The sequence below is a fragment of the Stegodyphus dumicola genome, chromosome 9 (genome assembly GCF_044657685.1).
Source record: "Stegodyphus dumicola isolate Sdum_Otavi_A_Nest chromosome 9, ASM4465768v1".
Taxonomy (NCBI): Eukaryota; Metazoa; Arthropoda; class Arachnida; order Araneae; family Eresidae; genus Stegodyphus; species Stegodyphus dumicola.
The window spans coordinates 149,937,131-149,951,389 of NC_140776.1; the positions used below are offsets into that span (position 1 = coordinate 149,937,131).

At 32.3% G+C, this 14,259-nt stretch overlaps 1 long non-coding RNA gene across 1 annotated transcript in view; it reads left to right on the forward strand.

Moving 5' to 3' along the window:
* Positions 1–14,259, forward strand: part of LOC146995512 (uncharacterized) — a 269,460-nt gene that overhangs the window by 196,717 nt on the left and 58,484 nt on the right. Inside the window, exon 4 of the long non-coding RNA XR_015043231.1 lies at positions 10,470–10,582. This is a non-coding gene — a long non-coding RNA (uncharacterized LOC146995512). The remainder of the gene's footprint in view (positions 1–10,469; positions 10,583–14,259) is intronic.

Here is a 14,259-nt window from a genome sequence, read left to right on the forward strand (position 1 = left end):
CTGGCAAGCATGCTTCCGTGATATACGAACTCTAAAATATCAACCAGAACCTTTAAAAATATTACAGAAAATTTCAGTAAAGAAAACTAAGGTAAAATAAAGGTAATCAAAGTGTTTTAAAAGTGCACAAAGTGAATTTAAAATATATGTAATTTAATAATCATCAAGATACAACCTGCTGTGACAGGACCCCAAAAACTGAAAAGAAAAATTCTCGTGTAAGAAACAGAAAAATTAAAGGTTAAATCAAAAGTAATATGTAAGCAGTTTGTAAAATTTAATATATGCGTAATTTGATCAATCTTTGGACAAATAACTCGAAAGCAATGATCTAATATATATATTTGTAATAATAAAATTCCATAGTCAAGAATACACTTAAAATTCTAACTGTATGTTCTTTTCATTTTTAATGACGACGTTCTCTTTTTTGAAAGTACGTGGAATTAAATCCACAGCCCCGTAGTCAAGTTGTTTTTCCCGCCTTTTCTACACGTACAGTTATAGAATGTTCTGGAAATATTTAAAGCGAACTAGATTGGCTGACGTCATTTCTTGGAAGCTCCGCTTTTCCAGAGGCTATAAAAGGACTCGCAAAAGAATATCGGGGCTTTTTCTTAAATGTCACGATGCAGTAAACTTCATGCAAAAAGTTATTAGTAATTCTTTTTATTTACTGCGGATATCTGATTTTGTAACTGCTATTTCTCCTGAATAATAATAAATGGATCCTGTTTTTTTTTAAACTTATCGTCTTATAATTTAAGCTACGATTAAAGCTGGTACATCACATATATATAATTTATAGAGAGAGAGAGATGTAGATATAAAAGCATTAAAAACATTTCCGTTTGGAAATGTCAAGAGCAGTATGCTAAACAAATATAAATTAAAACCACTACTAAACAAATATTAATTATACTTTTTTAACAAATGGAAAAACAGAGTTACCAACATGTTTATAAATCGAAGCCAACTGTTTTCAAACGAAAGTTATCTGCCAGAAATGTAAAATGTTGGGACAAAAATGTTGAATTAAGTAAATTTAATCATTTCAAATAAATTAATTTGAAAGAGAAAAAGAAAGTAAAACCTGAAGAGAGAAAAATCCATGTAGCAGTAAAAAAAAAAGTGGTTTAATCATGGAGGTTAGAATAGATGGAGCAATATTAGGTGCAAAATAATCTACATAATGGCGAAGTAAAGGTAACGTTACAGATAAATAATGTGTGATTTGTTATTCTTTTCTTATTTCTTAATGAGCTGAGGAAAATATTTATCATCTGTTCATGATGTTACCCTTGAAACTTGCTTCAAAAAAAATGTTTTTAATTTGGTATATATGCTTAGAATCTTTTTCGCTATCCATTTACGCCAGAATTTATTGAAAATCATTTCCCTTAGGCTCATTGGATTTACGTATATGCTGACTGTTCAGTGAGGGACAGAGGCATTGGCAATGGAATTGGTGTGTGCAGTAAATGTTTTTCTTTTCATAAAGCAACTTGTGCAAACCACTAGTTTTTATGGTGAATTGGAAGCAATTCATATGACCTTACAAAAGCTTACGCTTTCTTCAAGGAGATTCTGTCAGCTTCTGGATCTGTTCTTCAGGTTCTTGTCAGCGACACATGTTGGGACTCGAAGCGTATTTATGAGTCCCGACATCATCTGAATTCTCCTTGCCATTTCTGTAATGTTACTGTGGGGGGCTACTTATCGTGGAGCAGAAGAAAATGAAGGTGCAAATTTCTTAACAAAGCATGGAATGTCTTTCCTCCGGAACCCATATGACAATTCATTCTGCTAAGAGGCTGATAAAACGATCAACTTTGCGAGATTCGTGACTGAACTTTATGCGCAAGTGGTGGGGAGAAAGCTTTGTAACGTCACCTGGGACATTTGTAACGTCACCTGGGTCACAAGGGACATATTATCCCAGATTTTCCTTATGCTAGGCATCGGCTTATCTCCTTTGGAGGGACTTCATAGTTTCCGGGAGAAATGGAGTCAGTCTTTTAATTAAGTATTTAGTTTTAGTTTATGAATATAAAAGAACAACTTTCGCAAACTACAAAAAAGCAACTAGTTTGGGCATTTACCAACATTTTATATATTTTTTCTTGCTTAATTTATAAAAACACGAAAACAAAATCTAAATCTAAATAAATATACATGTACTTTAAATGTTTTGAAGAGGAGGGGGGGAGAAATGATCTTTTAGCAATGGTAAGAGTGGTACTTGGGGTAAAACACACTGAGAACTACTGCTTTGTCTTTTAACTAGACATAATTGGACTAGAAGAGAAACACGCTAATGTGACAATCAAAATCGTAAAAAACAACCTTATATTTAGCGTAGGTAACATAATTGGTAAGGTAGACATAATTGCTTTAATGCTGATGTATTAATTATTTGGCCTAGGAATTCTTGTGTATCATATCAAGAGGAAAAGAACATTTAAGCGTGGTTTGCACTAAATGATTTTAATTCTGCAACCCAGAAATAATTGGAGGCAAGACATCTTAGACTGAACTGCCAATAGCCCAGCATTTTAAAAAATAACTAATTAATGTTTTTTCTGAATGTCCGAATTTATTAATAGGCTTAAAAATCATAAATATCCTTAAATTTTAGTTATCATAAGATTTATTACCAGCTTTTCGATTTCTTTACATGGCTTAGTCTTCCTGATAATATAAAGCTATCTTTTAACCCGATCAATTATCTTTGATTTTTGTGTGTTTGGTTTATGCAGATATGGCAAAGCACTTTTTGGCTATCTGACTAAGGGGAAGGATGCCTTCGTGGAGGACATTCTTAGGGAAACTGGCTCGTATAAATGTTACACGGGAAAACCAAAAAATACCCATGCAGCCAGTCCGTTCGCCGGAATTCGAACCCCGGACCGTACCGCCAGTGTTCAGCGACTTTACCATTCGGTCGCTGCTGGGATTTTGATTTTTATAATCACTATTGGATAGTTAAATTATAACAAAAAGAAAGCCAAAACCCAATCCATCGTCTTGTCTTATAAAATGAACAGCAGCAATAAAATAAAAAAAGGATTCTTCAACTATTCCTTATTTTTACGATATTGCATCCCTTTTTCCTTATCATTGTTATGGCAATGAACTGTTGAAAGGAATTAGACTTTTCTTCGTCTTTCACCAAAGCAATACAGTTTAGTGAATATGGTTGTTAACTAGAAGCGGGAGGCAGTTTTTTAAGCCCAAAATCTGAGTTATAATATTCTATATAATATACTTTTACGCCTGTCTTTTAATCGAGGTAACTGATAAAATCGCGAACGTAGATTTACATAAAGTAATACACTTCTTTGAATTCTTTTCTTCCTTCTAAGTAAAAGAAGAAACTTCAAATTGAAAGAATATCCTTCTTTTAATTCTCAAACCACAAAATATGTGGTTTCTTTTTTACTCTTGGATCTGGCACGCAGTTTTTGAAATGACAAATTTTTAAATCGACTTTCTTATCGGTTATAGTAATAGGGGCAGTTCTGAGTCGTGTACTGTTGAATTTATTGAAAGGTTGGTACATTAATTGATTCATAAGTTAAAGAAATATAACGTTTTGTATAGTTATCAATTTTCTAACTCAAGAGGAGTTCTAGTGGTTGACTAAATGCAGCACTCAACCCTGATTATTTAGTCTTCTATTCTAATATTGAGAGGCAATAGTTGTGTGTAATTTTCATGCTTTTCTACAAATACAATATGAATGCCAACTAGTTCTATTTATAAAATACTTCACGAAAGCATTCTTTCTCGATTAATAGGCTGTCTAGGCATTCCAGTATTTTTAATTGCTGAGTTGAATTATCTTATAGCTATATTGTAGGGATTTATATTTATAATAATAATAAATAAAATTTAAATATATTTAAAATAACCAATTTTATTTAATTTGTTATTCTGTCCTGTAAGCCTTCATTCCCGTAATTGTCAGTGCCAGAATATTTAAATTTGGTAGCGCGCGTGAAGGAATGCAAATTCTGCGTTGAAGAAAGACTTTAAAAACCGAGTTTCAGTAGAAAAGGGGGAGAGTTAGGCTACTGTCGTCACCTCTGCTGCTGAAGTATTTACTCCCAGAGTTTCTGCTGGTTCGCATGGCTTAATTACTTTTACTTGCTGCCACTAGTTTTCGACTGGGTTTAAGAAAGGGGATTTAACTGAGCTCTGTAGTGTAGTTCTATTACTTGCACATATCTTATCTGAATTTCAATTACCTCTCAAGAAAAGACGTAGTTTTCTAGTGTCCAGTTGACGCATTGTAAATTTTAAAGAGTTAATAAAGTGTACTTTGAACTCTTCTCATGTGCAGTTACTACTCTTCCAGTTTGCACACAAAAGTGAATCTAGTGGAGGACTCTATAATATAAATGTCAATTACAATCGCTATACGAACCTCATAGAAAGATTTACATATGCAGATGTTACATGTATTATATATAAAGTATGTATAAAATAGAAACGGAAAATTCATGCGTAAATGATTAAAAATAACTAATAACAGCTAGATTTTTGTAATATTGCATGCACTCTTAGGGGGCCAGAAATATTTATTAAATCTTAAATTAATATTTTTCAGTATCGGATTTCACTCTGAATGAATGAGTTCTTGCTCATTTTTTTTTTTTTTTCTGTTTTTAGCATACAGCTGTATTGCTATCGAAAGTTTAATGCACATTGAAATAACATTAAATAAGCTGTGGCTGTTAAAAGTAATTTCTAAAAGTATTACATTCGAATACCTTTTCAAGATAAATAAAATTCCACATTCATAACCGCTGACAAAAAAAAATTCTCAGCATTTCTTTCCTTGCAAAACTGCGAATTAAATTCAGAAACATTTTGATAAAAATTTCTGTACGTCTCTCTTAAAACTTTGCTCTGACCAGAAAAAAAGACTTGGCAACAACCCTTCCCCCTCCTTGCTTTCGAGATTCCCATTCATCCATTGGTTAATATCGTGGTAAGCTTAACTCAACTCTTCACTTCCCTCTTTTCAAATGTCGAGGCAAGCAACTGTTCTGCAGCAAGAGGAGGCCCTCGACGCTTACGTCAGCGCCCTCTATTGAGCAAGCGTTTTATTACTGGAGAATTTGCGGAGTTCTTAAGCCTACTTATGCCATGAAAGGGCGACGAAGGATGTTCGAATGGGGCGGGAAGGGAGTGGGAGGAGAAAAGCCGGAGAAAGTGAAAGGGAATAAAGGAAAAAAAGAGGAAGAGGACGCGTATTTCGCTTCTTTTTATTATTTCTCGTCATCTTTAAGATTGATTTGTTTACCTTTATGAGTCACTGGGAATGGAAAAGTTTTATAATATGCATTAGGGAGGAAATTTCAGACCATCTAGTACCCACTTGGTTTCAGATTTCTTGTCGATGAGAAGTTTGTATTAAGAGGAAGCAGAACTTAACAGTCATGGAATTGGGGAGTAACCGCCCCCCCCCAAAGCAAATTTCTTGAATTTGTGATTGTGTTATAACTTGGCTACGATTTGACAAGAAGTATGATTTTTTATTGCTGTGTGCCGTGTTGAAAGTATTAAATTTTAGGTGTCCTCATTTTTTTCTATCAAAAATCACAAAGGGCAAGTAAACAAAAATTATGTGATATACGTTATCTTTCTGTGATACTGATTGTCGGATTTTTCTGTTACATCAAGAAATATCATTATCATATAGCCTTTTTACGAATTTCCGTACAGCATGATATTTCTGTTCAGTGCTTTGCATCATTTCATTCACATTTCTTCATACTAGGGCAGATTACAGCATGATATTTCTGTTCAGTGCCTTGCATCATTTCATTCACATTTCTTCATACTAGGGCAGATTAAAATTAGGTATGGTATAACTACTAGAAAGGATGGAAGATAACGTATGAGGGTATGAGAAAAATTTGTAAAATATTTATTTTTTATGCTAATAACTCCTCATATAAAAAAATTTAACTAATTAAGTGTACTAAAGTAAATTAAAATTTCAGTGATTATTATTTTATACATGATCGATGCACTACAAAAATTGTTTCTCGCCTCAAGATCATCATCTGCTATTTGGAAATATAAATTGTGTATAATATATGAAATCAGCCGATATTATATAAAACCGAGAACAGAAAATCAAACTAAACTGAAGTCTGCAATCATTCTGGAATTCAAATCAATAAAAAATTGTAATTAAGTTTAATTTGGAAATTTCAATTTAAAATACGTTTAAAAAAAGATAGAATTTCTCTTTAGAGCAATAGAAAACATCGTCTAAAATACGAGAAATAGTATTTATAATTTTAAAAGCGTATTTTTAAGATTACACAAAATTTTCTGCGTTATTAGATTGAAAGTAAACTGTCAAATTCTGAGATAAGACTAATTTTATATGTAACTACAGTTACTCATATAAGACCTTCTTTTTTTTTTAGAAATAACAATCGCTCTTTTTAAGATATTCTCAAAAATCTGACGTGTGCACCACATGACTTCCTTGTACGGAATATTAAATTATAAGCATTTTTTCTTGCATTTCATTTAAACTTATTGGATTGAATTAAATCTACTTCGTCGATAGCGCATAAACCACAATAGAATAAATGCACTCTTTAAAATTCACTATATTTGTTTACCATAGCGACACTCTGGCACTAGGTTCACTTAACAGCGTTATATTTCGTTCATATTATAACTCAGAATGCACAAAATTTATATCATCTAATCGTTGCCACATGTTCTGTTCAAATACTATAATAAATCTAAAACGATGTATAAAAGAAATTAAGCAAAGAACAACAACAACAACAAAGAAACAGTTTTTCACAGACGATTCAGTATTTCTCATTCAATTAATTCAGTTCTCAGTTCGCGACAAGGCAAAAATACATTAAAACTCAAGATATCTGTATTGAAAATTATGACGTAAATCTTAAACACTTATTTCCTCGAATAAATTCCAGAATGGATTAAGCATGATTTAATTCGCAATAATAAAAGAAGGCGTTATCTTTATTATTGCGAAGCTTACTTTCTCTAGATTGGCAACAAATCTACTATTCTGTTGTTTCAAATGTAAACAAGCAATGGCCGACATGGCAAAAATTATTAGGCTTAGCGGCAATTAAACAACTTTTAAATTGTTGATAATTCTAAAAATACTGCATACAGATTTACTAAAGGCATAAAAACCTTAACCGGAAGATAAGAACAGCATAATTCAATCATTTTTAAAGCAAAAAATGTACAATTTACAAACATATAAGAATAAAGAAGCTGAAATCACTGAGCCGTGTAACAGAGTGGATATATATATACATATATTTATATACTTTTGGTGCGGCCGATTGCAACCAAAATAAGAGGTGCACATCTACATATTATAGCAGTCCTATATACAAAATTTCAACGTTCTGAGGCTACTCCTTTTTGAGTTATCCGAGATACATACGTACGTACGCACAGACGCCACGAAAAAGTCTCTTCGGAATTCATTTTAAATTAGTTTTACAATTTTTTTTGGGGGGGGGGAAAGAGTCCTTTATTCTGTCCTTATGTGCAGATGTCAAGCAAAAACATCGTTAAATTGCATTCGATAGCGGTGAAAATGAATATTTGCGTTGAAATAGGATGCCTGAAACTTTTCGCGATTACAGTACTTCCATTTTACTTCGTACAAGGAAGTAAAAATTAGCATTTTGTCTCTTTTCAGATGTTTTACTCAAAAGGTTGCTTTCTGCTTTTTTAAGATATATTTTAAAGCAAGTTGCATCGCATTCCTTACAGTTCATTGAGGAAACAAAAGTGTTTTAAAACCCTAAAAGTAGCTAAAACTGCATACTTCCTTTATAATAATAATCACTTTTAAGAGGACAAAACTGTCGTTTATTCTGGAGTGGTATATTTAACTGGTTAATATTATTCGTATGATAACATTTATCGTAATTGAAATTTGTTAATGAGCTTGCGGAAAGTAAATGGATCTTTATCAGAATTTCTGGAAAACGTTTAATGGAATGAAGCTTTTTAAGAAACCTAAATAAATAATGAGAGTGAAATACCGAAGGGAAATTTCAAATTCTGTATAAATGGTTTGAAATAATGATTCTGTAAGAATGAAAAGACCAAAGTTTGAGCCCATTGGCAACAGCTTAGTTAATGTTAGCAACTCAGGAAGAGGATTTCTTAGATAATACTGCTTTTATATTTAGAACCAAGATCAATAACTTATTGTCTGAAGATCAATAAGACGCTACAATTGTTCATTTGGTCAGCTGTATGGACATATCCTCGCTCTATTAGTAGTGTGAATTAGTGGGAGATGGTCCTGAAGGCTGCTGATAAATTGATAAAGTGACTGAAAATCGTCGAAAAGTGGAAGTGAAACCTAACCAACGTAAAAGAACGTTCAACACTAAAATTAATTTTTTTTTTTAAATTAATGCACCAAAAAACAGTTTAATTATTTCATAGAATGAATGCATTGAATTTAAAATATGAGTATCTAATGCATGTGTTGTATTACAATGTAAGGTAATTACGAAATGTTATAGGCGTAGTAGCGATAATATTTTGCACATGAGAATATTGACAAGTTATAATTTAAATCCGAAAATTAAATTTAATATTGATATTAATTGAAAAGTGAGACTGAAATTCCGACTAAGATTTTGTTCTGTTACATTTTAACAGATTAATTTTTAATTACTTCGCTTGTTTTATTTATTATTATGGTTTCTACTTTATTTTCCTTTTTAAGCTAGAAGGAAAACGTGATTTTATATAATGATGTGAATTCATTAACGCCGACTAGTATATCTGTTATTCCTTTCCCGTGTATCTGTGATTAATCAAAATACGTGTAATTGCTGTGATGAGGTTAATTATTTTGATGTACATGTGATTACTACGATTTGATTATACGATGATTATCTTTTGTAATTAATAGGTAAAAATTGACATTGACATGTAAAAGGAATGCACTATAAATGCTTATTTTTTAAAACTTGTTTTATTGATCTCAAAATATGAATTGTTATTTAAATCAATATTTATTTATTTCCCATTTCTGGAGTAATTGTTAGTATAGTAATTGCCTATACTGTTCAACTGTTGTTTTCAAATGCTATTGCCTATATTGTGTTTACTATAAATTAGTTTCAAATGTAATTGCCTATATTGTGTTTACTATAAATTAGTTTCAAATGTAATTGCCTATATTCTTCCTATTATTATTTTCAAATGTAATTACCTATATTCTTTCTACTATTATTTGCTTTCAAATGTAATTGACTATATTGTTTTTAGTATTAATTATTTTCAAATGTAGCCCACCAACGGCCGAGCGGTAAAGACGCTGAACACTGGTAGTTCGGTCCGAGGTTCGAATCCCGCAAACGGGATGGTTGCATGGGCGTTTTCGTGGTTTTCCCCATGTGTAACGTGTATACGAGCCAGTTTCCCTTAAAAAGTCCTCCACGAAGGCATCCCTCCCTTTAGGCGAGATAGCCCTCGTGTGGTTTGCCATAATTAAATAATCCAATCTAATCCAATCCATTTTCAAATGTAATTGCCAATATTGTTTTTATTATTAATTATTTTCAAATACAATTGCTATATTGTTTTTACATTTTATTATTTTCAAATGTAATTGTCTATATTGTTTAACTGTTAATTATTCTCAAATGCTAAATCGCTGAAAACTTCTCGTCGAAAAGGAAAAAAAAATTATCGTTTCACTTCATTTTATTTCTTAAAACTGGCTGTTGACGTAAAGATGTCAAGACGACATTCTAAAATAACATTGCCATAACGAAATATTTTGAACAAAATCCTAAATTTTAGAAACTTAATTTGTGTTACCAAGTGTCGGTATATCCCTGAAAATTTTACTAAATTAAACACATATCTTTAAATTGACAATCTCAAAACTAACAAAATTATTTATCGAATGTTTGTCGTTTGCTAGGTAACCTTATAGTGTGACATATTGTTTTACTGATGTAAAACATATTCGAAACAAAACTCAGAATTCTTTTGTAACATTGTCTTACGAAGTTTAATAAAGAAGCGAAAATCGATATTCATATTCGTAAAATGAAATTAATTCATTTTCCATCTTTGCCTGAGTTAGTCATATCAATCTGTTAAATGAAATGACAAAAGAAAATTAATCGAACCTTCCACCTTGAATTTTCTTTTTTTTGTTATAATTGCGTGATATCCTCGAAAGAACATTTCTTTTGAAAAATTAAACCGGTATTTTCATATTCTTTATGAAGTTAGATTTTCTCGAACATTTATAAAACTGGTTCTTAAAAATTATGCATGTTCTATCATTTATATTACTACCTCTTTTGCTGGGGGTTAAACAATCAATTTTTAATGTTCATGATTTTTGGAAAATTACTCCGAAATTCTTTCAGAATATAATTTTGTATTTAATTTGGTTTCAGAAATGCTTACAACTTGGAATAAATTAAAACTGGTGATTAGAGTTTCTGATATACATGAATGGAATTTCCTGTTATACCATTAATATAAAGATGCAAGTTAGTGATTAATAAAGGTAAGTTTTATAATAAGGTTTCTCCCTCATAAAATATTCTCCTGGCTAAAAAATGAAAGTTCAGTTGTGGAATCGTAATACTATGCGAATCTGCTATACTCTATCAACATGAAGTTCGTTTGTCATGTAAATTACAATACAATAAGTAGAGATACTACAAAAAATTTTACTATCGACTGTTAGTCCGCGAATGGCCGAGAGCTTAAAATGGTGGAACAGTGCTTCGACTTCGCCTTTCATATATCATGCGACCGGCAAACGCGCTGGCTGCATGTACATTTTCATGGCTTTCTCCATGTGCAATGTGAATGGCTTTCTCCATGTGCAATGTGAATGGCTTTCTCCATGTGCAATGTGAATGGCTTTCTCCATGTGCAATGTGAATGGCTTTCTCCATGTGCAATGTGAATGGCTTTCTCCATGTGCAATGTGAATGGCTTTCCCCGTGTGCAATGTGAATGGCTTTCCCCGTGTGCAATGTGAATGGCTTTCCCCGTGTGCAATGTGAATGGCTTTCCCCGTGTGCAATGTGAATGGCTTTCCCCGTGTGCAATGTGAATGGCTTTCCCCGTGTGCAATGTGAATACGAAACTCGAATTCCCTTGGAAAATCCTCCACAAAAGCATTCTTTATCGTAGACAAATAACTTTAAGGCACTAATGGTATTGACTAATAAATTCTAGGGAGAACTGTAAAACAGGATTCTTATCTTTTACAACTTTCCATTCTTTGGCATAGAAGTAATGGCTATCTTCTACATTGTCGTTTCGTACGGTTAAGACGTCAAACTGCATTCACTCATATTTTATATAAGCTTAAATTTCAAGATTCCGTTGTCTTTTACATGCTTTTCTCAAAAGAATGAAAGTTTTGTTGATTAAAATTTTTAATCGTTTTCCTGTGATTGTAATTTCGCTCGTTATCCTCAGCTGTGTTATTTTTTAACTATTTAATAATATAATTGAGTTTCATTTTTTAAAAAAATAATTAGTTTCAGAATCAGATGTTGTTAACAACTACATACATGTGTACTTTTGTGAAATTTAGTTTATTACAGTTAATGTATAATTAGAATGTATTTTTACAGATGACATTAATGATACGTACTAAATAATCATATATCTATATCCCGATAACATTCGTAAGAGATATTTTAATTTCTTACAAAATGTGATGGGCTGGAAAGATTTGATATGCTGTAAAATTTGGTGACATGAAACATTTGATACGTAATTTATAGTATAGTTTTGTAGAATCTAATATCACATATGTTGTATACTGTTAAACTGTGATATAGTTTTCAAAAAGCATAATTTAATGTTATTAGATATATATTGCTTGTTGTTTTCAAATGTTTGTTTTCATTTTTTTTTAATTACAACCTCTATGCGCAGTGACGGAATAAAATCGTACTCATTTCTTTAGTCTCAGAAAGTGGATCTTGGATGTACGAAATGATACCAACAGTGATTACGTATTTATATTATTGATTTATCTGTACGAACTCAAACATATAAGTGTAGTTTCAATTAAATTAGATTTAATTATTGTTAATATAAACTGTTTGATATGAAAACTCTTATAAATATGAAAAATGCAGATATCTGAAACATCTATCGAAACCTAATGTCGAATGAATAAGCCAAAATATTCATTCAAAATAACTTCAAGGGCCATTTAAAAACGTAATTTAATATTATTTCTATGAAATTGTTCCACAGACGAAGAATGAGGACTGTTTTTCGAAAATCTGTGTGGAGTATGTCAGCGTAATAATCAAAATCTTCACAGCATTGTGAATAAATTCGTAGGCCAGAGAACAGACCAGGTAAATTCTTGAGTTCTTTTCTGAATAAAATTTAAACGGAACACAGGAAGTAAAAGACTAAATATCTGATACTTTTTTTCATACCCTGTTGAGGAAAATATTCCATTTCTTGACATCACCAGTCAATTGGTACAGACACAAGGTTATTTCGAATCAAGAGTCATGAAAAATGAGCAATGCCCTCAGCGTGAATAGAACCTCGGACCTCTCGAATACGCGCCGAGTGTGCTGACCATTACACCACGAAAGCATGCTAAGAAGATGGGAGAAATACCTTATAAACTTTATAAATTCTAAGTTACTGTTGGAAGTGAAGAATGTTAAGAACTGATAAGCGAATAATCGCTTGAGTTCGTGTGACAGGAAACAACAAGATGGAAGGGTAAACTAACCCTTTGTTATTCCAATTAAGGTTTAACAAAACTCCGTCTTGGAAAGTACAATAAAGCGGCACTTGGGCTTTGAACTTAAGAGACTAAGAATAATATTTAACTAATCTTAACTAAAGAGATGTAAAGGTAAAGGTAAAAGTATGGGGGACACCAGCGATATACCATAGGTCAACTGGTAATGTCTTCCCTAACTCTTTGAGAGAAAAAAAAAGGGGGGGGTAATTGCAAGTTTTATAAGAATTTGCATAGACTGAAGCTTTTCAAAAGGTCTAAAGTTTGCCTATTATGGTACGTCGTGCAATTCCACAGTACGCCCCACATCCAGTATTTATTAAAATAATGGTGTAGGACATAAGTATATTACAAAATAGTAGGAATACGATTTGGGATTCACAAGATAAATTGAACATCTGATTTGGTGCAACAAAAATAGGAGATAAACATAATTAATAAACAAATAAACATAATGAGATAATTATAATTATTACTGGCAAAACAATGTTAAATGAATTGTTATAATAATGCTAAAGAGGTAGGTGTCCACGGGTTATTTCAGATATATTGGTTTATTGCAGTTTATAAAGTTCACGAGCGGATCCATTTTGTCCATAATCACAGCTTGTAAAAGTTCACTAAGTTTAAACTGTATGTGGACTTACACTTGACAGAGATCTAGGCTGTAGGAAGAGAGTCGTTGCATAATTTTCTGAAACTTTGGATATTGATATTTATCTTTAATTAAAAACCTTTGGAATGCGAGGAGATCAGTTCTTGAGGATTTTATGTGAATATCCTCAGTTAAGGGGCATGAGAAAACATAGTGATCAGGAGATCCCTGTTGCCGACATATACAGATATCAGAATTTGCCAAATTTCTTGCGTAGAAATATGTGGGGAAGGGTCCATGTCCTGCAATAAAGTAATTTAGGGAAAGATTCGAGTTCAGAGATGCTAAGCTTACATTGGGAATCAAGTTATATGTGCGTCTTCCCTGTGGAGCATTGTTCCACAAATCTTGCCAAGATTTTGAAGCAAGTTGTTTTAGTTGGTACTTGAAATTTGCGCGAGGCCACGGAATGATGATTTCAGTACCATCTTGATTAATAGCTGCTTCTTTGGCTAGTTCATCTGCCTGATCATTACCAAAATGGCCACTATGTCCTTTGATCCATGAAATTTGAATTTTGTAGTTTGGGATTTTGCCAATAAGAGAATTTATGTCGGATATCAATGGAGAGGAAACTAAAGAGATGTAGCCGAAGCTATCAAAAATTCTAACAGAGTTGGTCCCTTAACGTTAATAGACTGCGAAGCTATCGAGGGCCTAAAGTACCACCGAGCGTGATAATAGCCTACGAGCGAGTAGCCTAAAAAGGCGGACGCGTACAGACAGAATACTTGGTATCTTTCTTACTAAGACCGAAGAACTTCGCTGTTAAATACCGCTCTTCCTCACT